Genomic DNA, 26,402 nt, shown 5'->3' with positions numbered 1-26,402 from the left:
CTTGTATTCCATAGGTATTATGGATAAATATTTTCTGTTCAAATTTTATTAACACTAAGCCTATGTAAAAAAGTCATAATGTTGGCCCACCTCATATTACTTCACACCTCCTTTTCAGTGTCTTTGTTTTGCAAATGTGTCTATTGGCACTGGCAGCAGGCAGCCTGCTCACTTATCCCCACACCTAGGCAGCAGAAGTCAATTCAGATGCTGAACTCTGTTTATCTGGCAGTGAGGTGTTTGGAATTGTATAGAGTGAATAATATATTGCTCTTTGCAATACATACATTTCATGTGTGTCTACAATGATCAGGGTAAATGTAGGAGTAAATGTGAGGCAAAAAATGTTGAACTCATAACTAAAACGGAAAATTTTTCATCTTACTGTAATAATAACAAAATGGCAACATGAAGTGTAAATTGTGTGAAGACTTTAGTCCAAATATCAAATAAACACTTTTACAAAAGGTATAACAAATCAAGTGTGCTTTTATTCAAGAATATAACCAAAGAAAAATAATTTATTCAATTTACATGGTGCTGTCAATGAGTAAAAACCCAAGCCCAAACATCATACGACAGAAAGCCAATGTGTCTGCTTGGCTTATGCAGAGGTAAGAACTGCTGTGTCGTAATCAAGAAGTTGCTGGTTTGAGCCCAGATTCTCCCCATTTTGAGTAGTGAGCTGCTATTATTATTACTATAATATAATATAATATATATTGACATGAATTTTTACACACCGAGACTCGCCTATTCAAGTAGTCAACTTGAAGCACTAAGAAGAAATGCCCACGCCGGTGTGGTTCCCTATTTACCTGACGAGGTAAGAAGACGATATTGGGGCAGCCGAGCAGGCACTAAGATAAAAGATAAGATAAAAGCCAAGCAGCTTGCGAGAAAGTGCCGCTATAAACCATCGGTGCCTTCTGTGATCCTGGGAAATGTGAACACACTACCAAATAAGATCGACGAACTGGCTGTGCTGGTGAAAAATGTCAGAACCTAAAGAGAATGCAGATTGCTGTGTTTTAATGAAACGTGGCTAACAACTGCCATCCCAGATGCTAACGTGGAGCTACCTGGGTTTAGCACAGTTAGAGCAGACAGGGACGCAAATACCTGTGGTAAGAAGAAAGGAGGGGTAGTGATTCTCTATGTCAATACAAAGTGGTGCAACTCAGGACATGTAAACGTTAAAATCTCCACTTACTGCAGGGACATCGAACTGTTGGCCGTAAGTTTGTGCCCCTATTACTTGCCCAGAGAGTTTGGAAATGTGATTGTTGTTATGGTTTACATCCCCCCTTGAGCGAACGCGGAGACAGCGAGTGATGTCATCCATTCTGCAGATTGCTAAGTTACAAACACAGCACCCTGAGGCGCTTGTGCTTATCGCTGGAAACTTTAACCATGTAACGCTGGACAAAACATTACGTGCCTTCTCCCAGTATGTGGACTGTAACACCCTGGGAAATAAGACTACTGACCTACTGTATGCAAACGTTAAATACAGCGCCACCCCACTGCCGGCGCTTGGGAAAGCAGATCATAACCTGGTTCTGCTTCAGCCTCACTACAAACCAAGAGTGAAGGCGCTACCTACAACCACACAATCATTCAGGAAGTGGTCCCCTGAGGCAGAGCAGGCTTTTCTGAAAACTGCTTGGGAACTACAGACTGGGATATACTGCAGGGGTCACATAGTGAGAACATTGAAGAGGCTGTTGACTGCATAACTGATTACATCAACTTCTGTATGGACATTGTAGTTCCAGTAAGAACAGTACGCTGCTATGCTAACAACAAGCCATGGATTACAAGTGACATCAAGGGCCTTTTGAACCAGAAGAAAAGGACTTTTAAAGGCGGTGGTCAGCATGAGCTCAAGAGCATGCAGAAGGAACTCCGAGTCAAGCTCAGGGCGGCGAAGGAGCAGTACTGGAGAAAGCTGGGGCAGAAGTTGCAGAATAACAGCATGAAGGAAGTGTGGGATGGGATGAAGATCATCACTGGCTGCAGCTCGAAGTGGGGTGCCACCATCGAGAGAGCCGTGGAGAGAGCAAACCAAATGAACAACTTCTTTAACAGGTTTGACCACCCTAACCCACTCTCACCTCGGAGTACTGCATCCTCCAACCATCCTTCTGCTGATACCAGCATAGGGGAGACATCCCCACCCACAATTACAGCAGTGCAGGTGAGCAGAGAGCTGAGGAGACTTCGTGCCAGCAAAGCAGCGGGTCCAGATGGAGTATCGCCACAACTGCTGAAGGCCTGTGTGCAGGAACTGGGGAGTCCTCTACAGCGCATCTTCAACCTGAGCCTGGATCAAGGGAGAGTCCCGAGGCTTTAGAAAACATCTTGTATCACCCCAGTCCCAAAGGTATCACGTCTTAGTGAGCTAAATGACTTCCGGCCTGTTGCTCTGACGTCACATGTGATGAAGACCATGAAGTGGCTGCTGCTTCACCACCTGAGGTCACAGGTCCGCCACGCCCTCAACCCTCTGCAGTTCGCATACCAGGAGAAGGTGGGAGCGGAGGATGCCATCATCTATATGCTACACCGATCCCTCTCCCACTTGGACAGAGGCAGTGGTGCTGTAAGAATTACGTTTTTGGACTTCTCTAGCGCCTTCAACACCATCAAACATCTGCTCCTTAGGGACAAACTGACAGAGATGAGAGTAGATTAACACCTGGTGGCATGGATCGTGGACTATCGTACAGACAGACCTCAGTATGTGCGTCTCGGGAACTGCAAGTCTGACATTGTGGTCAGCAACACAGGAGCGCCGCAGGGGACTGTACTTTCTCCGGTCCTGTTCAGCCTATATACATCAGACTTCCAATGCGATTCAGAGTCCTCCACGTGCAAAAGTTCGCTGACGACACTGCTATTGTGGGCTGCATCAGGAGTGGGCAGAAGGAGGAGTACAGGAAGCTAATAAAAGACTGTTAAATGGTGCAACTCAAACCACTTACACCTGAACACCAGCAAGATCAAGGAACTGGTGGTGGATTTTGGGAGGCCCAGGCCCCTCATGGACCCCGTGATCATCAGAGGAGACTGTGTGCAGAGGGTACAGACCTATGAATACCTGGGAGTGCAGCTGGATGACAAATTTGGACTGGTCTGCCAATACTGATGCTCTGTGTAAGAAAGGTCAGAGCCGACTATACTTCCTTAGAAGGTTGGTGTCCTTCAACATCTGCAATAAGATGCTTCAGATGTTCTACCAGATGGTTGTGGCGAGTGCCCTCTTCTATGCGGTGGTGTGCTGGGGAGGCAGCATAAAGAAGAAGGACGTCTCACACCTGGACAAACTTGTTAGGAAGGCAGGCTCTATTGTACTAATGAAGCTGGACAGTTTAACATCTGTAGCAGAGCGACAGGCACTAAGCAAACTCCTGTCAATCATGGAGAATTCACTGCATCCACTGAACAGTGTCATCTCCAGGCAGAACAGTAGCTTCAGTGACAGTCTTTTGTCACTGTCTTGCTCCACTGACAGATTAAGGAGATCGTTACTCCCCCACACTATGCGACTCTTCAAAACCACCCGGAGGAGTAAATGCTAACATTATTCAAAGTTATTTTCTGCTTTTACATGCATTTTTATTACTCTTTAATTTAATATTGTTTTTTGTATCAGCATACTGCTGCTGGATTATTATGTGAATTTCTCCTTGGGATTAATAAAGTATCTATCTATCTAATAAAAACATACATTTTATTTGAGTCTGTAACACCCAGTGTAAATTTTGGCTACTTGTAAAAGTTAGCATTTTTTTAAATTAGTTTTATTCTCTCAGTAATGTTCACACACACTACTCAATCTAACACTGTTAGTTTTCAAATAAAGATGTGGTACAACAAACTTGCCTCTCCCTCTCTGAGTTGATGCCGTTTATCTCCATTCTTTACACAAGAACAGCGATAACCACAGTTTTTGCTGTGTTTGATGCCTGCTCAAAACTATTTGTTGTACCAGCAATCAAAGATACTGTGCAACCCCCTGTGTGTTCCAAATAATGATATATTATTTATTAGTTGTACCTCAAACCATGATAAAGGGACTTGAGCTGGGAGAAGATTGCTCCATAAGGGTTATGGGATAGTAGGCTGCTTACTGCTTGTGCTGACACATTTGCAGAAGACTCTGATGAGAAGAGGTGTGAAGGAATTTAAGATGGCCCGAGATTACAAGATTTTTCGTAGGCTTCAAGGATTCTAGTGTTAAAGCACAGGACATTGTTCTATCTGCTCCCCTGCCTGTACACCTACTAATTAGATCTGCCTTTATACTTAGCAGTGATTCCAGACCTGTCTCTGAATTTTATGCTAGGCTGTGTATGTATTGAATTTGCTTCCAGCATCTTTGAGTGTACTGGTCGTTTTTTTAGAAATGAGTCCAGGAGGCATGTTGGGCTGTGTCTTCAGTAACAGTAAGTGATTGACTATGAGTGCCAAAAAATAATTTGGGTCATTTGATGTCTTTGTGACAGGTCTGTTATTGATGATTGATTCCACTTCACGCATCACTGCTCAGAGACTTTCATCGTCGAGTGTCTGCTGGTTAAGTATTGAGTATAGAATCTTTCTTATACTTCTAGTTTGTTTCTCTCATACTCCACCTTGATGAGAGGCTGGTGGTGGATTGAAAATCCATTTCTTTCTTCCCCATGGCATTGCAAATTTTTTTTGGTCAACGTTTTTAATCGCTTCATATTGCTCACTTTCTGTCCCAGTAAACTTTATTCCATTATCTGAGCACATGATTTTAACTTCTGCAAATGAATAGACACATATGATATTGATACAAGAATCAGTGTTGAAGCTGCGTACAATCTCTATGTGTACAGCTTTGATTGTTAGACAAGTGGAAATGACTCCAATATTTCTTGACCAGTCTTCATCCTCTTTTAACCTGAGAAGGACTGAAATAATCAATTCCACATCGGAGAAAGGTGATTGTTCAGGTCTCATCCATGACACAGGCTTTATCAAATACACCCAAATTAACTGAATATCTTTTACAAATTTAAGGCACTTGATTGCAATCAATCTGTAATAATATAATGGAATATGGAATGGCCAAACTATTCCAACTACCATTGCTGCACTGTAAGAAGACATTGCAAAAGGAAATTTGAAGAGAGCGCATACTTTGAGATCATATTGATTTCTTGTTCCACGATGACTGGGTTCAAAGTCAATTTAGATTTCAAAGAGTTATCCTCTTGGGTCTGTGTGCTGAACTTGGGCCGGTTTTACAAAGGCAGACTCAGGAATTGCTCCCTACCTGTTCCTTTGCAAGTTATGTCCATTCTTAGGTTTCTAACTAGAGAAGCTTTTCAACGTGAGCCATCTGACTGATTGGGTATTTCTTAGGCCAGGTTTATACTTTACACGACACATGCATGCTCCTGTGGTTGTTTTTGCTACGCATGTGGTGTATTCTTTATACTTGCACGCTTACTTTACGTAAACCTGGAAGATTCCGACAGGTGGCAATGTGAGATATCATCACGGTGAGAAAATGTTTGGCTTCCTTGGGTTGTGAATTGCCTGAAACATCCATTAAATTCTGAAGACACCTTACCACAGTATCTCTGAAAAGGATGGATGTTTAATGATTACATCCATCAGTGCAGGGACATGTTCATTCCAGCATGCATCAGGCACGAGGCAGAAATGATCCCTGGACGGGGCATCAGCTCACTGCATGGTGAATACAAGCACACACATACACTAGCATCATTTTAGCAGCACCAGATTCCCAGACCTGCATGCCCTTGGATGGAAACCGGAGCACACTGTGGAAACACACCAGGAAAAAATGCCAACTCAAGGCAGGAAACACCAGGGAGGCGACTCCCTACAGTGAGGCAGCAGCACTACCATCCCGCCACTGTGCCACCCCCACATCTGTAATTATTAACAGTATACATTATTTAAATGAAGTTAATGATTTATCTGTAAAATGTAAAATACATACTTTAATGCATTCCATCATGAAAGTGATAAAGTATAAATCTAAGGATTGTAATTGTGCAGAGAGCTAGAATATCATACAATTAATCTGTGGCAATTGCTGCTTGTCAATTCAGGAGGAAGCCCCAGAAGCACGCAGAGATTAACAACTGGGTCAGTTTTAAGATTACATTTGTGACTGTCTACTTTAGTGACAAAATAAACTACGAGATTAAAGTGGAGATTTCAAGATTAAAGCCGATATTTCCACCTTAATCACAAAATAGACCTTTTCACTGTGTCTCTTATTTTTTTCTTTGTGGCTCAAATACAGTGCCATACATTCTGATGCTGTTGTGAAGGTGCAAAAAAAAAAGTCTGCAAAGCAGATGGTATGTAAGACTTTAAAATGTATCGCGTCATGATGATGGGAAATATGCAACGCCTGAACATAAAAACACCATGATCACATTTGTATGTCAGCATTTTGCTCCACCACATTAAAACATTGATCAAACACTGAACAACACATATCAATCCTGTAGGATCTGCAAAGCTGCTTGCTGTCACATGTTGATCGTAAACAGTGATTCTGAGGTCATGTTGACTCTGAGGTCAAATTGACTGTTTAGAGAAACATTCATGCTCAATGCCCCGTATATAAACTGCAGCTGTATAACTGCCATACTTCATTTTCCTCTGATATACAGGGTGACATAGAAAAACAGGACCTTTTGAAAACCCAATAAAAATAGAAGAAATCTAACAAAAAACATTTATTGACAGCAATTGAACCACTACAACTTGCCTTTTAAGAGACAGTAATCCAAATTATCAATGTCTGAAAATTACGTCCTGTAGATGGCGTCCTCCTGTACACATGCATTCTTCCAATCTGCTGTTGAGGTTCCCCATTGATCGCGGCAACATTGATCTCAGCTGGGATACCACGAATTTCGAATCTTGAGGGCCAAGGAATGTCACCGAATCTTGAGATGACACGGTTACCAAACAATTCTCGCACTGCTGCCATTGATTGCCTTGCAATTGATTACTAAATTACTAAATGGCTTGATTACTAAATTACTAAATGGCAAGATTGTTTACAGCTCAAGGTCCCTGTTCCGCAGTGCTGCCAACTGTACATGGCTGCCACTACGTATTTCAAAAGTTAACGTTTTTCTGTGTCACCCTGTACAACCAAATTAATCTTTTCTTCTACAAATGTAAAGTCAATAAGAAATTACAACTTTGGCCAACACAAAGACCTTATTTGAACATCAAAAATAATGTATGTAGATGTATGTGCCTGTTTAAATAAACTATAAGTGTCAAAAATGAGACCCCTTCACATCAAAGACTGCTAATGTGTTCTATTACATTCATCTCATATAGAAACAAAGCTGTTCTATGTAATTACAGAACTCTGCTGCCAGTGTTCTTTGTGAAATTTACCAAAATAGCATCAAATAATACTGAAACTACTTCATAAAAATACTGATAATGAGCAAAAATAACATTGCAGATACTTTCAGTACTGACACAAAGACTAATTAGTAAATGTCTTCTGATTCTTAACACTGAGTAAGGAAAATGAAAATCTAATTCAGAATATATATTTAAAGACAACTTATTTGCATTAAAACAACTTCAGGTGTGTTCTTGAAAATATGAAAAGTGTACTTTTGCCTGTACTGATTCTGCACCATTACTATAAGGCTGTTAGATTTAATTTTAAATATATACTTGGATCTGCTCTCAGATGTTCTGCAATTTTTTTTACAGAAAGATACACATGCTTAAAGCACTGTTAATCAACACTCTACTGTTAACAGTTATCTATATATGAAGCAGCAGACTGAGAAAAAAAAAGTACACTGTTAAGGAATGCCACACAGTGAAGCAAAATTTCTACACTGGAGTTTCAGTATGATACATTCATGGCAATGAAATATTATTAATAATAAATCAATGATAAATTTGTAGCTCAAATCTATTTCTGTATTTTAAGGCACATTACTCTCTGCTTTAATTTCACCATCTTACAGAGAAATAAATCTATAACTATGCAAACTTTGATAATGATTGTCAACACACATTAGATAAATATACCCATATGCATGCATAAACACATACATAAACATATGATTTCACATTTTAACTGGCAGCATAAAATTACTGCCATTAATGAAATTAAAAACAGTAAGACTGACTTCCATATAAAACCTCACAGAACTCCTATACTGCAAGATGTGTTTACGTTCATGAAATTCTTCACTGGTCAATTCATACAAATTAACACAGGATGAATTTTGAAGGATACTTTGGATTCCCCTGGACAGGAGAATAAATACAGAATGTCTTGTTCGCCAACAGTGTTGTCAAAGCTGATTTCTAAAAATAAGCTCTTAACAGAAGCCATCTTCCAACATTTTGCAACTGCTATTATAAGATTACTTGCTTGCTGCAATCTATATATATAATTCACTAAGGGCACGCAAGCAAAACACAGAGCTCCGCCCGCCAACTCACAGAGTGCCGCACGCCAACTCTAACAGAGCCCCGCCCTCCAACTGTAAGAACATGGGATACGCACGACAGGGCCACGCCCACCAACTCACACAGCCCTGCCCGCCAACTCTAACCCTCCTCCCGTGTCATGGGATACACATGACAGAGCCCCTCCCGCCAACTGTAATCCTCCTCCTGTGTTCACTGTCGCTCTCGAGGCATGTGCACTGCCTGCTCATGTGCCCGCACACAACAACTCACAAAACACAGCCTCAGTCGCTTTTATCTGTGCTACAGTCCACATGAAAGAGAGACACACACACAGGCACGCGAGAGAGTGAGACATACACACAGGAGCGCGAGAGACAAACACACACACAGGAGCACGAGAGACAGACACACCACACACACACAGGCGTGCGAGAGAGAGAGAGACACACACACACAGGTGCGCAAGAGACACACACACACAGGCGCGTGAGAAAGACACACACAGGCACGTGCGTGCATTGTTGCAATGTTACTTTTCTTGGTTGTTTATTAAATTACAAATTTTCAAATCTTCAAATTTTTCCCTGTGCTTAAAACTCTTTAAAAAATAGTTTTAGCAGTTGTTCAGAAGCCATAGCACGAACTCTTGCAGTGTTAGTTTACTCTGTTGTTCAAGGTTTTCTCAGTGTTATTCAATGTTTTTACATTTAGTTTACTATTACACTATGCATTCTATGGTATAATTAACTATATTTGTGCTTTAAAACTTAAAAAAATATATATTTACATACAGTTTGTACAGTCTGGAACGGATTAATTGTATTTACTTACAAGCCTATTAGGGAGATTACTTTGGTTTACGACCAGAGTTCTGGAACGCATTATGGTCGTGCACCGAGGTTCCACAGTATATATAATAGACCAGGTCGCCCGACCATGGGGTACACACATCAGAGCCCCGACCGCCCAGTCTAACCCTCCTGCCATGTCATGGGAATGCACGACAGAGCCTCGCCCGCCAACTCTCACCCGTGTCCACCCTCACTCTCGAGGCATGCACACTGCTTGCTCATGTACCCGCCCCCAACACGTCACCAAACACATCCTCACTCGCTTTGGTCTGTGCTACAGTCCACATGCAGCTATGAGACACGTTTACTGTTCACATTGATAATGATACGGCATATGCTACTCCGCGGGTTGGCTAGTATGCACTATTATTTTGCTCCATCTTGAAAGCACAGGAATCTTCAGATGGGCACTCGAGACTTTCCCTCAAGAAAGGTTATTTAGTGTTAAACAATATGCTCTGTCACTTTCTGGATTTTCAAGAAAGCTACACTGGTAAAAAAGCTGGACATTAAGTCTAGATTACTAGACTACAATTTCCCTCCACCCCAGCCAGTTTATGATTATTTTTTAGTTGGATCAGTGGTCTCTTACTGCAGTTTCCCTATACCAGACAGTGGTAATTTATTTAAGGAAACTTTAGCATGGATTTCTCTTAGTACTGCTGTTTTAAATATTTTTTCTTTATTTTGTACATGTATTTTAATTCCATTTTGATATCTGTCTTGCTTCATGTAATGTCTGCCTTTACTGATCTAAGCTGTACTTTCACATCGGTAAACTACACTTTAAAATCTATGAGTCGCTCTTCAGTCATTTTCTACTCTTGTATTCTGTATTGGGGTGTAATGGTACAGTAAATGTAGGGTGAACAGTAGGCAACACAGATTTCTCTGAAACAGTACTTTCCACCAGACTCAATGTCTGGATGAAGTAGTGTGATGTACATTGTCACACACGTGTGCATGGGAAGCAGCTGAAGGGCTTAGACAATACTGTTTATACATCTGCCCAGGGGGGGGCGGGGTACGCTGACGCTCTTTCTGAGTTCTCTGCAGGTCCCACCCGGGAAATCCCACCAGGACCCGCCATTTCCAGGAAGGACACATCACTTCCGGTTCCGGCCCCAAGAACGAGGTCACTTCCGGTTCCGGCCCTGAGGATGATGTCACTTCAGTTCCGCCCAGAGGACGACATCACTTCCGCCCTCTGTGCTATAAAGCACACTGCCTTTGCTCTGGCAGGCAGTTCTGTTTTGGACTCCTATTGTGATAAACTGTTTAAAAATGCCTCAAAGACTTTTGCAGCCGGGAAACCGCATTAAACAGGTGGCTGCCCCAAACCTTTCCACGCCTCTGGTCTCCAGTTCTTACAACATATAGAGGGAATGTCTTCTAATACTACATCTCATGGCTCAAGGCCTGATTCAATTTTTTATTTATTTTTTTTTATTTTCACCTTCATGATTTTTTTTTTTGTTTCTTGTTTTTGTCTTTCTGATTTAGATTTTTTGAGCATACATCTCACAAGAGTAATTATCACCTGACAAACCGACCTGCTAACACAACAGATTCAAAAAATTGTGCTGTGACAAACAAGCTTTTAACCATCCATCCATCCAACCTCTATCCGAGGTTGGGTCGTGGGGGTAAGCAGCTTAAGCAGAGAAGCCCAGACTTCCCTCTCCCCGACCACTTCTTCCAGCTCTTCCGGGAGAATCCCAAGGCGTTCCCAGGCCAGCCGGGAGACATAGTCCCTCCAGCGTGTCCTGGGTCTTCCCCGGGGCCTCCTCCCGGTTGGACGTGCCCGGAACACCTCACCAGGGAGGCGTCCAGGAGGCATCCTGATCAGATGCCCAAGCCACCTCATCTGACTCCTCGATGCGGAGGAGCAGCGGCTCTACTCTGAGCCCCTCCCGGATGACTGAGCTCCTCACCCTATCTTTAAGGGAAAGCCCAGACACCCTGCGGAGGAAACTCATTTCAGCCGCTTGTATTCGCAATCTCGTTCTTTCGGTCACTACCCATAGCTCATGACCATAGGTGAGGGTAGGAACGCAGATCGACTGGTAAATTGAGAGCTTTGCCTTATGGCTCAGCTCTTTTTTTACCATGACAGACCGATGCAGAGCCCACATCACTGCGGATGCCGCACCGATCAGCCTGTCAATCTCACGATCAATTCTTCCCTCACTCGTGAACAAGACCCCGAGATACTTAAACTCCTCCACTTGGGGCAGGATCTCGCCCCCAACCCTGAGAGGGCACTCCACCCTTTTCCGGCTGAGGACCATGGTCTCGGATTTGGAGGTGCTGATTCTCATCCCAGCCGCTTCACACTCAGCTGCGAACCGATCCAGAGAGAGCTGAAGATCACGGCCTGATGAAGCAAACAGGACAACATCATCTGCAAAAGCAGTGACCCAATCCTGAGTCCACCAAACCGGACCCCTTCAACACCCTGGCTGCTCCTAGAAATTCTGTCCATAAAAGTTATGAACAGAATCGGTGACAAAGGGCAGCCCTGGCGGAGTCCAACTCTCACTGGAAACGGGCTCGACTTACTGCCAGCAATGCGGACCAAGCTCTGACACCGGTTGTACAGGGACCGAACAGCTCTTATCAGTACCCCATACTCCGGAGCACCCCCACAGGATTCCCAGAGGGACATGGTCGAATGCCTTTTCCAAGTCCACAAAGCACATGTAGACTGGTTGGGCAAACTCCCATGCACCCTCCAGGACCTGCTAAGGGTGAAGAGCTGGTCCACTGTTCCGCACCAGGACGAAAACCACACTGTTCCTCCTGAATCCGAGGTTGACTATCCGACGGACCCTCCTCTCCAGAACCCCGAATAGACTTTTCCAGGGAGGCTGAGGAGTGTGATCCCTCTATAGTTGGAACACACCCTCCGGTCCCCCTTTTTAAAGAGGGGGACCACCACCCAGGTCTGCCAATCCAGAGGCACTGTCCCCGATGTCCATGTGATGTTGCAGAGACGTGTCAACCAAGACAGTCCTACAACATCCAGAGCCTTAAGGAACTCTGGCCATATCTCATCCACCCCCGGGGCCCTGCCACCAAGGAGTTTTTGACCACCTCGGTGACTTCAGTCCCAGAGATGGGAGAGCCCACCTCAGAGTCCCCAGGCTCTGCTTCCTCATTGGAAGGCATGTTAGTGGGATTGAGGAGGTCTTCAAGTACTCCCCCACTGACCCACAACGCCCGAAGTCGAGGTCAGCAGCGCACCATCCCCACCATATACGGTGTTGACACTGCACTGCTTCCCCTCCTGAGACGCCGGACGGTGGACCAGAATCTCCTTGAAGCCGTCCGAAAGTCGTTCTCCATGGCCTCCAAACTCCTCCCACGCCCGAAGTTTTTGCCTCAGCAACAACCAAGCTGCGTTCCGCTTGGCCTGCTGGTACCTATCAGCTGCCTCCAGAGACCCACAGGACAAAAAAGTCCTATAGGACTCCTTCTTCAGCTTGACGGCATCCCTCACCGCCGTGTCCACCAACGGGTTTGGGATTGCCGCCGCGACAGGCATCACCACCTTGCGGCCACAGCTCCGTCAGCCGCCTCAACAATAGAGGCACGGAACATGGCCCATTCGACTCAATGTCCCCACCTCCCTCGGGACGTGGTTGAAGTTCTGCCGAGGTGGGAGTTGAAGCTACTTCTGACAGGGGACTCTGCCAGCCGCTCCCAGCAGACCCTCACAACACGCTTGGGCCTACCAGGTCTGACCGCATCTTCCCCACCATCGAAGCCAACTCACCACCAGGTGGTGATCAGTTGACAGCTCCGCCCCTCTTCACCCGAGTGTCCAAGACATATGGCCGCAAGTCCGACGACACAACCACAAAGTCGATCATGGAACTGAGGCCTAGGGTGTCCTGGTGCCAAGTGCACATATGAACACCCTTATGCTTGAACATGGTGTTCGTTATGGACAATTCGTGGTGAGCACAGAAGTCCAATAACAAAACACCGATCGGTTCAGATCGGGGCCATTCCTCCCAATCACGCCCTTCCAGGTCTCACTGTCATTGCCCACGTGGGCATTGAAGTCTCCCAGCAAAACGAGGGAATCCCCAGAAGGTATGCCCTCTAGCAACCCTCCAGAGACTCCAAAAAGGATGGATACTCCAAACTGCTGTTCGGGCGCATACACACAAACAACAGTCAGGACCCTTCCCCACCCAAGGCAGAGGGAGGCCACCCTCTCGCCCACCGGGTAAACCCCAATGCACAGGCTCCAAGTCGGGGGCAATAAGTATGCCCACACCTGCTCGGGCCTCTCACCGGGGCAACTCCAGAGTGGTAGAGAGTCCAGCCCTCTCAAGGAGATTGGTTCCAGAGTCCAAGCTGTGCGCCGAGGTGAGTCCGACTATATCTAGCCGAACCTCTCACCTCGCGCACTAGCTCAGGCTCCTTCCCTTCAGAGAGGTGACATTCCACGCCCCAAGAGCCAGTTTCTGTAGCCGAGGATCAGACCGCCAAGGTCCCGCCTCTGGCCACCACCCAACTCACACTGCACCCAACCTCCTTGGCCCCTCCCATAGGTGGTGAGCCCATGGGAGGAGGACCCACGTTACCTCTTCGGCTGTGCCCGCCGAGCCCCATGGGTGCAGGCCCGCCACCAGGCGCCGCCATCGAGCCCCACCTCCAGGCCTGGCTCCAGAGGGGGCCCCGTGACCAGCGCCCGGCAAGGGAAAACGTCGTCCACAGTTTTTATTCTTCATTGGAGGTGTTGAACCGTTCTTTGTCTCATCCCTCACCTAGGACCAGTTTGCCTGGAAAGCTTTTAACAGTTTGTGTAAATAAAAGTATACTGAATAATGCTGGTACTCTTTTAATTTATAAGGTAGTACTATAATAATGTTAGAATTTTTATTTTGCAGTATTAATTTTTCAGTTACTGACTGGAAAATGTCTGTGAATAAATTAAGCATGTGCACATGGCAAGATAAATTATGTAATACATGATAATCATCTCATTCTCTATAAACACAATGCCGAGATCCTCTCAAACCCTATAAATTACATGTACTCTCTATATGTGACAATAACGACCCTATACAGTAAAACTTTTTATTTTCATGTGCAAATCGGCATGCAATATGTCACCACTCTCACCGTGATTTGTAACTATTAACAATCTCAGAATATAATTATTATGCTATTGCATACAGAACAACTCTATACTCTCTTGAATAGCCTAATATAATGTAGTAATCACTACAAATCTACTTTCACAATTTTCAATACAAACTCATTTTTCAGAGCAACTTGTTAGTGTTATTCATTAAAGGTTCCTCTATGTTTTTAGAAATGTCTTTAAATGAGAAAAGTGAGTATGTATGAAAAGTAGGGATGCACCGATCAGGTGTTTTTTTAAGGCCAATACTGATCACCGATTTCATGTTACTAATTCTGATACCAAAACGTAAGCTGTATGAAACACAGCAACAAATAATACATACAGTACAAATGTTTAAAAAAGTCTATTGTTCACTAAGCAGCAATTTCAAATTCATCTTTATCTTTTCTTTTTCCTATTAAAAGTGTAAGCTGCTACATTATAAACAAGCAAGCTGTCCAAACTCAAGCGATGTCTGTTTTAATTTCAAGAACAAAATACTCATCCAAATCCATTAAAGTAGCTTTTCTTGTCATTTGTCCAGCTGCATAGGATGACTTCTGAAATTACTTTTTTCAGTTTATTACTTCACTTTCTTAAATGCAAAGTCTGCTTTACCAATCACCTCTTGTTCTTTGATAAAACAAGCATCCACTAGCTGCTCTTTGTTTACACTGCAGGAGGTTTGCTACAAAAGAAAAAAAAAAAGACATTCACTGGCTTAACTGCCCTAATACCTTGTGTAAGGAAGCACTACAATTAAATTACCATAAAGCTTAGAAAAGCAGGGACTGAAAACATTGTTTTTTGTGATCACCCTTTTTACCAATCAAGTCTTTTTTTACTGAAAATCATTCTATTTCAATCAGCGGCCAATCGATTGGAGCATCCCCAAAAAAGAAAGGAAAAGCTGCATGCTAAAAATCTGGCAACAACATGTAGCCTCCTTAGCATTTTCTTTTGAAAAACCATGTCAAAGGCATTACATTTTTTGGCTTGAAAAAAGACAGATTAACTCTCGTCTTTCTACTGTAAAACATGCAAAACACTAAAAATGCAGAAGTGCAGAAAGTATAACAATGACATAAATAATAATGAATAATAATAATATTAATAATAATAATAATAACAATAATGCAAATACCACATATACTGTACTGTCAAAATGTGTCATTTGTGCGGTATATCTTGAAACACAAATGAAATGCACAATCCAACATCACACTTGGAACAATAGTACCATGGTTCCTTGCAGATTTTCTTTCCAGACTGATCAGCATTTGAACAGCACACTGCACATGTGCAATTGACATGGGTATCACTTTCGATTTAATTGCCCGGAGACAGAATCACTTCATTAACACTGCCAAAAGCATGCAACACCTGAGCTGCTGAAAAACATTTTTTTTATGAGATGCCATTATGAGGCTAGAAGATGTGTCTGCACCGTTGCTCGGGTAACACTCAAGTCTGACGCTAACGCAAGACATGCCTATATCCATCCATCCATTATCCAAGACATGCCTATATCGCTCACCAATAACACTATTGCCACTTTTATAGTTAGAGTAATCCTTGGGTCAAACACTTACACGCATTTATACAGTTGCCCGAGTGACGCTCAGGAGTAATGCTAAGGAAATTCATGTACTGTACTATTGAAGCTATGATAAACAAAACCAGCATACTTGTCTTTATTTTTGCATGAAGTTACCCTGAGGTCATGTGGTCTCCCTTGATCTTCTCATAGAATTTTACTTCTGGTACACACTGTCAGGTAATTTGAGGATGTCTTGTTTGTTACTACTTGTCAATTATTAAAAATTATTCTCTCATCAGCAAAAGTAATTGTAGAAGGGATTGTTATGAACCTGTGTAAAGCAGGAGCATGGAGCTCTGGGTTTAAAAAATATTTTGGAAGATGAATAATAAATGCAGGGAGTGAGTCAAGCTGCTGTCAGGAACAGGGAAGAATGGTAAATGGCCTGTATTTGATATAGCGCCTAACTAGAGTTCAAGAACCCCCCTAGGCGCTTTACAACACAACAGTCATTCACCCACTGGTGATGATAAGCTGCTATGTAGCCACAGCTGCCCTGGGGCACACTTACAGAAGTGAGGCTGCCGAACACTGGCGCCACCAATCCTTCCGACCACCACCAGCAGGCAAGGTAGGTTAAGTGTCTTGCCCAAGGACACAACAGCTGCATTCTCATGCCGGGAGCCAGGATTGAACCTGCGACCCTCCGATTGCTGGACCACCCGCTCTACCGACTGAGCTACTGCTGCCCTAAGAAGATTATTAATTATTGCATTAAGAAGTCAAAATACAAGGAAAACAAACAAATAAGGCAAATATTAGAGCCCAGATATGCAAAAAACAGAATCATGGTCACAAGTAAAGCTCTGTCATGCATGCACACCTGGGGACCACCAATCTGGCTTTGGTGAGGTATACAATTCCACCAAGAGGGTAAAAGAAGCACTGACACTAACACTATCTTCTCTTACCTACTCTGCAGCTAGAAAACTGAACCTAAAGCTGACACCTAATCCCACTCCGATACCCAGAAAAGGCTCCGCCCCTTCCAGTACAAGCATTATAAAGTCCCAGTGCTCCCATCATTTTGTGACACCCAATTAGCCCTACCTTTTATTCTGTTTGCTGGCTCTCTTTTCTTTTTGTTAAATTAAAATGGGAAACCTGAGAATCAAGAAAGTCCAAACCCAGTGAAATTTGCAGCTGAACTATTTTCTAAAATAATTGGAGAGGACTTTAAAGCAGATTCTGAGATAGCAGTGGCTTATCACGTACGCGAATCAAATACCGTTAGACCTATATCTTTTATTACCCGCTTTGAGAGATAATTATTTAAGCTAGAGGTAATGGCACTCCTCAGACACAAGCAAGAGATTATATATGAAAATAACCACATTCGTATCTTCTCTGATTTCTCTCCAGCAACAGCTACTAAACATGCATTCTTCTACAAAATTAAACAGTGGTTACGGCAAGCCAATATCAAATACAGCCTCTTGTATCCTGCCAAACTGAAAGTGAAATTGTCAATTTTATGTCTTCGCCAGCAAGAAGGAAGCAGAAAAGGAATTAAGAAGGCTGATCCCGACACTATTCTGAAACACAATAGTCAGTCGTAGCCTGTCATGAAATGGCAAGGATAAATAGCCTACTGTCTGATCTATTTGTTAAGATACAAGTTTTTATCATTATATATCCTCTTTATTACTCGGACGCTATCTGTTTATGTTTTAATTACAGTTATAGACGTTTGTGATTAATTTTTTTCTTTATTTTATTTATTTATTTTTTCTCTACCCTAAAGGAGACTGTTAAACATCATACCCTTGGTTTATTGTTATTGTTATTATTGCATTAAGATTTACTATGCTTATTCTGGACCACTTTCTAACACCATTCCTTGGGTTTATTATCTTAATACTTTTAAGATTGCTGAAGATTATATATATTTTAAGTTCATAGTTTGGTAATGATTATATTATAGGCATATAGTATTTAGACTATATTGGGAATAGATATCTCTGTTTTTTTAATCCAAAAACGGGGGCTTGTTTTGCTTTGGACGTGCTCTGTCTCTGGGTATGTCAGAGGACCGGGACTGTGTGAAGTGGGGTCCAGCCTCACGTAGGGAGGCAAAATGGGAGGGTGGAGGGTTAAGGGGGGGAGAGAAAGAGAGCAGACTATACCTATATCTAATCTATCGTTTTAATCTTTATAATTATAACTACCAACGTAACAATAGGCTGCATGGCAATAACTCTTGGGAAAATAGGAAATTAAGGTTAGAGCTGTCTCACTTCCATTTAAGCCTATAAAATGACATCACAAATTCAGAATCAATGTCTCCATGATGGGACAATTAACTTTGTGAGCTAGAATGTTAAAGGCCTGAATCATGAATTAAAGAGAAAGAAAGTACTCTCTAAAACAGGAAACCTGCCTGGTTCCCCAAACGTTTTTTTTGGCTGTCAACCCTGGTCTGCTTTTTCAGGCCACAGTACATAACCTTAGATTTATTTCCCCTAGCCACGCTAAACAAAAGATTGTCATAGTTTCTTGTCATTAATAGGTAAAAACTAGAACACTGCACCTGCTACAAAACCTTTTTAATAGTCCCCAAATGACTATATTGTCAGATAATAACATGCTTCAAATGCCCAGCTACTATGAAACAGTGTGACTGCACCATTGATCTGAAACACACAAAAGAGGCCACTGCAACCAAAATAAAACATCCCAATTTTGATTAGTAACATCACCATTATAACATTAAATTTACAAACACCAAGAAAACATAAAGGGCTTCATATGGTAAAAATGATCACTTTCACATTTTGGCACTAATAACTCTACTGGTCACCTTTTTTTGAATTTTGAATTCAGCTAGATATAATGATTCGGTGACAACTGGATGACAGTCAACTGGGCGAAAAGACAACTTGGCAAAAGATAACCAGGCGAAAAGACTAACTCAGGTTCAAAGAGATTTTTTAATTATATTTAAATGACGTGATTTAAAATGTCATTTACCTAACTGGTAAAGGATGTTGCTGAGTTATCTTTTTGCTGAGTTGTCTGTCGCCCAGTTCTCTTTTCGCCAAGTTGTCCGTCGCCCAGTTGCCCCTGAACGAGCTATAATATCTATGTTATCACTGAAAGTAGTTAACAAAAAAGGGACTCCATTCTCACAAAGGCACTTGCCTATATGAAAACACAAAAATCAAAAAAATAAAGCCAGCATTCCAATAATTCATGGTCACATTAGCCTTGTTTACAAAGTTCATTCACATATTATGGGTGTTATTGAGGAAACTGTAGAAAGCAAAACAGGGTTGTGTGACATTTCATCATCATAGGTTGGAAAGAAAAATAGTGTCATAAGCTAAAGGGAGATGCAAACAGACATTTTTGTCTTTACAAAATTTTATTATTCTATCCTCTAAACTACAGAATACATATTGCACAAATAGAAATAAACTGCAAAGTTTTACAGAAATGCATGTTGTGGACTATGGCCGGCCTGTCATCCCGGCCAATACCCCCAGGCTGCCAGGTGGAGCTCTCCCTGCAGCATGGAGGTGCCCCGAATACCAGCAGGGAATCATGGACAGTGGAGTCTTCCTTTACAGCCCTGGATACCACAGGGGCCAACAGAGAACGCTGCAGGGAGGCCCAGAGAATCGTATGTACCCTATAACTAGGAAGTACACCTTAGTCACAGCACCAGGGGAAATAATGTACTTCCGGGATGAAGAAGAGGACTTTTTATCTGACCTGGAAGTGATAGGAGGTCACATGGACTGAAGGATCAAAACAATTCCGGGTCAGGGAATATAAAAGGACAATGGGAAATCCCAAACATCGAGCTGAGCTGGGTGGAAGGGTGGCAACGCGTCTGGGAGTGGTGGAGTGTTTATTGATTATTGTGAATTATGTTATTGTTTATGAGTATTGTGGAGAGGAGGGTGCTTTGTGCACTGAAAATTAATAAAAAGTCAAACTATTGGACGTTTACCTGGTGTCTGGCGTATTGTCTGAGGGTTCAAGAGGATTATAGTGCCCTCTATCTGTCACAATGTAATGACTTTCACATGATACTCATAGATAGATAGGTAGATAGATAGATACCAAATAAGGGGCCAATCCTTCCAAGCAAATTTAATAAGGCACACCATTAACCTGTTGATACCATCTAGCAGATATACAGTACTATTAATTTATTATTATTTCAGCAGACAATGGTAAATTTTAATGAGGTTGTCTACGTTTATTTTTCTCTCAATATTTATACAAAAAATATAGACCCATAACAGTTTACATTTTCTAAGTTAGAGCATGCCAGAAATGAGTTTAATAGAAATAGTAGTAGTAGTTTTCATGTGATGCTCTAACAGACAAAAATTCAGCCTATATATCTCTATCTCTATATATTTATACACACACACACACACACACATACAATGCCCTCTACCATTATTGGCACAAGAAAATCACTGTTTGCTGGAGGACCGTCATCTTGCACTGAAAAAATGAGAAACATCTGACTTTTAATTGAAACAAGTACATTCAAACAAAAACAAAGCCCTCATCAAGAAATAAATATTTTTAACAAAAACACATGTGCCACAATTGTTGGCACCCCTGGATTTAATACTTTGTACAACCTCCCTTTGCCAAAATAACAACATGGAGTCTTCTCTTGTAACCTGTATGAAGGTTGGAGAATACAAAGCATGGCATCAGAGACCATTCTTTTTTTACATAATCTGTCCAGATCATCCAGGGTCCTAGGCCCTCTCCTGTGTACTCTCCTCTTCAGCTCACTCCAAAGGTTTTCAATAGGGTTCAGGCCAGGGGACTGAGACTGCCATGGCAGAACTTTGAATTTGTGGTCAGTTAGCCATTACAGTGTTGATTTGGACACGTTTCGGATCATTATCCTGCTGGAAGATCCAATAACGACCCATTTTTAGTTTCCTGGTAGAGGCAGCCAGGTTCTGATTTAAAATCTCCCGATATTTAATGGAATCCATGATGCCAAGTGCCCTAACAATGTTTCTAACCCCACAACATCACAGAACCTCCACCATATTTCACAGATGGGACAAGGTTCTTTTCATTATAGTCAGCCTTCTTTTTACACCAAACCCACTTTGCGTGTTTACTGCCAAAAGTTTTGTTTCATCAGACCACTGAACACGGTTCCTGTCAAAGTTGTATTAAACGTTTTACAAACTCCAGGCACTTACATTTGTGCATAACTGGCAGAAAAGGCCTTTTTCTGGCATACCTTCCAAATACTCTGTTAGCATGGAGATGCCATCTAATGGTGGTTCTGGAGACTTCATAACCCCAGGATTTTACTTTTTCTTGCAATTCCCCAACAGTGATCCTTGGAAATATTATCGCCTCTCTTACCATCCTCCTCACTGTACGTGTTGGTAAAATAAACTTGGGTCATCTTCCAGGCAAGTTTGTAACAGTTCCAGGTGATGACCACATTTTCTTTTTTTTACTATGGTCCTAACAGTAGAAATGGGCATTTTCAGGTAACCATTTTTTTATAACCATTCCGAGTTATGAAGGGCAACATCCATCTCCCTCATTTGGATTGAGTGTTCTCTTTTCTTTGCCATGATGATGCTTGGCTAAGGAAATTTGGTTCTGTATTTACTCACATTTGTATCCCAGTTAATCAGGAAGTTGTTGTTTCCAGCTGGAATGTTCCTATACACTACAATCATCTTAATGTCCAATTTAAATGTGAAACATTCTTCAGTTACATTGTTTCACATTCATTTAAGTGAGTCAACAATTGTGGCATGTGTTTTTGTTAAAAATATGTATTTCTTGATGAGGGCTCTGTTTTTCTTTGAATTAACTTGTTTCAATTAAAAAAGTCAGATGTTTCTCATTTATTCAGTACAAGATGACAGTTATTCAGCAAAATGTGATTTTTTTCTAACCCTACTTACTAATTTTTAGTTAGTGCTAATACAGTAGTTGAGCACACTGTATATATTGTGACATGTAAGTCACTGTCTTCCACCCCAAAACACGAGGCTGAGTCCCAGTACTTTAGCAAAACCAGCTTTATTCAACTTGAAAAAGGAACAGCAAGGTTATTTATTTCAGCAGGAGCAACCAATCTCCTATACACAGAAACAGCAAACTGGCAAAGTCAAGGCCAATTCAGTGGCAAAGTCATACTGTTCCCTGCATTTATAATATTCCTTGCATCACCCATCGGCAACAGGTGCTTATAGTCTGACGGCGATCGGATCGCAGTTGTTTCCACGGCGCTATATATATATTGCTTGGATAGGTTCTTCTCTCTTCTACTTTTTGATCTTTGTAATTTAAGAAAAAAACTGCTTTGAGCCTGTCTTCAAGTTTAATACAGGTAGTCCCCGAGTTACGGACATCCCAATTGTGGCTGAACGGAGGCCATTGAGGAAGAATGGAGCGGGGAGGGGCAGCATTGTATAGTGTGCCTCGGGTGAATGCCTGTTGAATGGGGAAGGTGGAGGGCGATTCACTACTTGCCTTTGGCCGCACCCTGTTCGCTCTCAGTGTGCGGACGCTGCAGGCAGCATACTGTATGCAAGTGGAGGTGACTGTGTGGTGGGCAGGTGGTGAACTGCCCCTCGCCGCCCCCATTCATTCTCAATAGCATTTCTGCTTTTTACTGCTACGTACATAGCAGGAAGTTGTCTCTCATCAGTACACCAGATGAGCTGACGAGGGGTGCCTTCCTGCTGTGATAGCATATACAGTGCTGTTTGTGCAGAAGAGCTCATCTTAACCTTTTGTCTTCATCCTTTCACCATGGAAAATAAAGTAGAAATAATAAAAAGGTCAGAGAGAGGTGAAACTCCATTATTCACTGGCAGAGCACTTGGTTACAGTCGGTCAACAATAGCATTTCTTAAAATTATGTACCTGTTCCAACTTACATACAAATTCGCATTAAGAACAAACCTACAGTCCCTATCTCATATGTAACCCATGGACTGCCTGTATAATAAATTAAAACTACAATATTTCACTTATGCACTATATAATTCTAATACATGCAGAGACAGGACTTCGCTTCAACCCTCATTTAGAACATGTTGCTTAAGAAAATGGATGGATCCATTTATCCATCAAAAATCCATCTTCAAAATAATTTAATACACTTCAGTTTCAAAGGGATTGGAGGCTGTCCTGGTGGCATGTGCTTCAAATCAGCTAGCAGCCCTGAAGAAGTCATCCCACAATAGGGCACAATCATTTCCACACCCAAATTCATTCCTAAAAGACTATTGATATTTGAATTCAAAATGTTGGTTATGTAAACAAATATACTCTAACCCAGTGTTTCTGCAGTGACTGCAGGTTTTTGTTCCAAACCAGATTCCTAATCAGTGACAACTCCTGATACCACTGATCTCATTTAATTAGCTGGTATTATTTTTCTTTTATTCTACATTCAGAAAAGCACAGCAGCATGATTTTTACATTTATAAGACATTTAGAAGTATTTCTTCATTTGCTACAGATTTAAATGCTTAACTCTGTTTTGTTGATTTCATTCTATTTTACCCTTTCTCTGTGCAGTTTGCTTCCTTCATTGTATCTTATTAATGACAATTAAAAATGAGCAGAGCAGACACACTGGCAAACAACACAAAATAATCAAAGGCTGCAACTACTTTAGCATCAGACCCACTAATTAGTAAATAATGGATTAATTAAACAATTAGAACACATAGAAAAGTAGAATGAAAATCAAGATGAAAATATTGTTAAAAAGAAAAAAATACATTATTCCCATATAACTGTTTACTACATTTTAATAAACAGTTTTTACCAAACTTAGTTTCTAATTTCTATATTGTTCCCAAAACATAGAATCTGGGAAATATCAGTCCACTTAATTAGCCCAGGAGTCCAATTAAAAATAGAAGCTGGTTGGAACAAAAACCTGCAGCCTCAGGAGGTCCCCAGGACCGAGTATGGGAAGCACTGTTCTAAACTGTTTCAATTTTAAAACTAAAAATTTGTTCATTTTAAACAGACTGTGAAATATACAAAATATAGTTAAAGAAGGCCTAATACATAAGTTAGGTTATGTGTTTAGATTTCAGCAGAACATTGACTAAACAACAAATACATTAACCACCATTTTACTGTAAATTTTGCACTCTTAAATTTTTACTGTTTTAAAACTTGCATGAAGTCATGATCTAAAGCTATAAAAATGCACTATGTGCTTAGCAGCAAAAAAACAAAGTATGAATAGTTTACTCATAATAGTTGAATTGTACATTCATACTGAAAAAAACAGTAATATTTGATACAGATGATGGTCCCTTCTTATTGCAAACAGAAACTAACACACAAATCTATTTCATTTGGCTCACGGAGCAAGAAAAGAATAACTTCTGAAACACACCTGTAGCTTTGCTTTTGTGCTTGTCAATACAAGCTCTTCAAAACCGTATCACACTAAATTGGAACATATTTACTATCTATACAGTAATCCCTCCTCGATCGCGGGGGTTGTGTTCCAGACCCCCCCGCGATAGGTGAAAATCTGCGAAGTAGAAACCATATGTTTCTATGGTTTATTTTTATATATTTTAAGCCCTTATAAATTCTCCCACACTGTTTATAAATATTCCCCGCAGAGTTATACAGCATAATCACTTTGTATTCTCTTAGATATTAGGTAAGATTCATTGAAATTATGTATATAAACACACTGTTTATATACAGTAAAACCTAAATATTATTTTAAAGATATTGAGTGTCTCCGATAGCACATATGTTACAGCCATTACGATAGACATGCCACCAGCAATAAATACGTACAATACAAGAAAAATAGTATACAGTAAATGTGTGTACAGTGACACTAAACGCACGTACATGTACTAAGTACTGTAAGTAGAAAATTAATTATGGTTACTCACCAACAATGACACGATGACTTGTCCGATAACAATGAGTTTTATTTTACTGCACAACAAAGGAGAGCGTTACAGCCCTTAAAGGAGCCACTTCAGGCGATTGTGAAGCACTGCCGTTGTTCTTCTTCTGGCAGTCTTCAATGCAAATCCCTAAAGCAGATTCCATCCGGACTACTGCCTTATTACATCCACTTACAACTCGTTTTGCACCCTGGTTAAAAGGACACTGCGGCAAAAGGACACTGCGGCCGTAGATCTTATATTCCTTTCCTACTTTTTAAATAAAAAGAATCGTAGCTTTCAACAAATCCAAAACGTTTACCTTTTCGGCAATCATTAACATCTTCCGTTTGCGCTTGGGCACGGCCCCTGAAGCAGTAGCAGATCGTTTGGAGCCATAATGAAGGGCTTGACTATGCACAAAGATAAACACAAAGAGCACAACTCTTTACACAGCGAAACACGTTGATGCTGAATGAGCGAGACGAGACTTCCTGGTTAACACTGCATTCAGCAGGCAGGAACTTAACTGCGTGCTCTGATTGGTTAACTTCTCAGTCATCTGCCAATAGCGTCCCTTGTATGAAATCAACTGGGCAAACCAACTGAGGAAGCATGTACAGGAAGTAAAAAGACACACTGTTCGCAGAACCCGCGAAGCAGCGAAAAATCCGTGTTATATATATTTAGTTATGCTTTCATATAAAATCCGCGATAGAGCGAAACCGCGAAAGTCAAAGCGCAATATAGCGAGGGATTACTCTATATATAATTCACTAAGGCAAGACAACCATGAAAAGCACGCCGGAAGGGGCGTGGATTCACTAAGCCGCCGACAAGTGAGACACCTATGGCGCACACAGGAAGGAGCCACGCCCACCAACTCAAGACCATTGGATACGACGACAACTCGCGGGGCCACGCCCACCAACTCGACGCGACGACACAGAAAAAATAGCGTCATTTATGTTCGTCAGTCGTAGAAGCCACATGCAGTGCAGGTCAGGTTAATGTCATGTACCTCCGAGCTACGTTGACTGTTCATAGAGGCACGCTTTCGCGGAGGTGAATCGCCATATGCAGCGTGTGAAACGGTTTGCGAGGGGTATCCCATGGGATCCTTAAAACAATCCTTTAAAACTGAGGTTAAAGCACAATGAAGGAATCAGTCTTTAAAAACCAATAAGCCCTGTGCCTCTGTTTCATTACCGTCTCACCTGCTTCACCAATGCAGGCCCTGCAACAGTCGAGACGCTCTGTCAGCAGCTGACCTTCTCTGTGCCTGACCGGTTCACACAGAGGCAGCGCAAGAGAAAGACGCTCCAGAGACAGATAGAGGCACACACACAGGCAGCTGGTGGGCGGCTCTCCGTGAGTTTCTTCTGTGAGCATTCTTGGTGTGTATGCTTCGAGAACGAGGCTGGGCGCGG

Source organism: Polypterus senegalus, chromosome 3 (assembly GCF_016835505.1).
Source record: "Polypterus senegalus isolate Bchr_013 chromosome 3, ASM1683550v1, whole genome shotgun sequence".
Classification (NCBI taxonomy): domain Eukaryota; kingdom Metazoa; phylum Chordata; class Cladistia; order Polypteriformes; family Polypteridae; genus Polypterus; species Polypterus senegalus.
The sequence above is the reverse complement of the archived record's forward strand: the minus strand, read 5'-3'. Positions refer to the sequence as shown.